The sequence below is a fragment of the Ixodes scapularis genome, unplaced genomic scaffold (assembly GCF_016920785.2).
Source record: "Ixodes scapularis isolate PalLabHiFi unplaced genomic scaffold, ASM1692078v2 PGA_scaffold12__126_contigs__length_90152505, whole genome shotgun sequence".
Classification (NCBI taxonomy): domain Eukaryota; kingdom Metazoa; phylum Arthropoda; class Arachnida; order Ixodida; family Ixodidae; genus Ixodes; species Ixodes scapularis.
Genome location: NW_024609838.1, coordinates 31,366,701 through 31,368,492, shown reverse-complemented (window position 1 = coordinate 31,368,492; position 1,792 = coordinate 31,366,701). Strand labels below are relative to the sequence as shown.

The 1,792-nt window shown below is 45.5% G+C and overlaps 1 non-coding gene across 1 annotated transcript; it reads right to left on the bottom strand.

Moving 5' to 3' along the window:
- Positions 1–504: 504 nt before the first annotated feature.
- On the bottom strand, positions 505–576 carry Trnam-cau. The gene has a single exon. It is a non-coding gene; the product is annotated as a tRNA-Met (tRNA).
- Between the last annotated feature and the right edge of the window lie 1,216 nt (positions 577–1,792).

The following is a 1,792-nucleotide window of genomic DNA, read 5'->3' as shown; positions in this document are numbered from 1 at the left end:
TTTATTAATGCAAAATAGGTGTAATACCTCAGCGCAGAGTATTTGTAACTTCGCCAAAATTCTTGACAGGATCATATCATCATATTAGTTTTCTTAACTAATTTAAATTACAATAGGTAAACGATTGAGTGAAACTTTGACAACTTTCTTGCCTCCATCGTAGCATGATAATACTCGGGTCAGAAGTAAATTAATGACGTTTTAAAAGTGTACTTACGAAAGCATTTTTCTGTGCTGCTACAGACTTGCTGACGTTTTGGAGATTGTTTTGATATCCGTTAACAAGCCACCTCAACCCCTTTGAATGCACGACCTAGCTCTTATAAAAGGTCTTCTGATCATATAGAAGTGCAGCCTTTTGATTCCAAGATATAGTTTCCTCTTCGTAACATTCGACAAACGCGGAACATCGCAATTTCTACAACCTTAAAGTATGAATTGCCACATTCACAGCTGACGAGAATAAACGCGACACAATATATATTACAGACAAAAAAAAAAATGTAGCAGAGCGTGGTTTCGATCCACGGACCTCTGGGTTATGGGCCCAGCACGCTTCCACTGCGCCACTCTGCTGTGGAAGAAGCTCATTAAGTCACGTCTAGAGGTAAAAAACAGCCTAACTAAACTTGAACTTGACAGCTATTCTTAGTTACCCACACATTTAGTGGTTACAGGACGCTTTTGGTACCTAATTACAATAAGAAACCAAGGCGTTTCGGTGTTATCAGAAATAACGTTTTGAGAAATCGTGAAGCCCTTCATTGGTTTCCAAAGGAAGCGAAGAGTGTGGTCAACTAGTATGTGCTACGCTGTCAAGGCTTGCGTAGCTTCCGCAGTGCTTCGACTCTCTCAAAGCTAGTTGCGGTAAAGCGTGCGAATGAGACGAAAGACGAAGCCACGTGGTCTCGCAGCAGTGCGGGGCAGCACTGTGAAAGCAACGCCAGCCTTGACGTGTAGCACTAAATAGTTAAAGTAAAGTGCTGGTGGCATGAGAAGGAACTTTATAAAAAGCGTCTGCTTTCATCTGTTGCGAAATCGTAGGCCATACTGACACGGTGAAGTTCATAAGCGGAATGATTCAACGGTATTATTCGTGCGCATCGTGCCTCTAATTCAACGTTCACGCACATGATTCAGATGCGTAAGGATCAGTCAGTCTACAAACATAACATTCAGTGGTCGTCACGTCAAAGCCTCGTTGATTGGAGGCACGGTCTGAGGTTATGAAAGAATCATGTCACTTTGTAAATTTACTAGCTAACCCGTGCCATGGCCTAAAGACGTCCAGAGAAGTTGCACGACGTATTATGTCGTTAAGTGCAGTCGGAAAAAAATATACTGTAAACCCCTTTCTTTATGTTCGCGAGCCCTCTATTTTTGCGAATTGCGCGAATTGAAAAATTCGCGAAATTTAAGAGCACGGAAAATGTTGGTCCTTAAGAGTGTTAACTCCGTGGACGACTTAGGTAAAATAATTGGCATTATTGTTAATCTAACGGCATGTTGGGGGGGCGTCCGCTCTTCACTGCCGAAAAGAGAGTCCTCTCCCCCTGGGTTTGCGCCGCGCGCGCGCCGATTCTGGCAAGGTAGCGCCATCTCATGGCCCAGTGGCGAACGGTAGGTCACACTCGGCCGTCCTGCTTTACCGACCGTCCCGGTCGGAATCCTCGTCGGAATAGCGAGCTTTAGTAGACCGCGCTTCCCCCCTCCGCTAAGCCCCCTCTGCTACCCGGAACTCTACAGCCAAGGCTATCGGCGCGCAGGCGCGGTGGCGGTTTCTTCGTAGCGG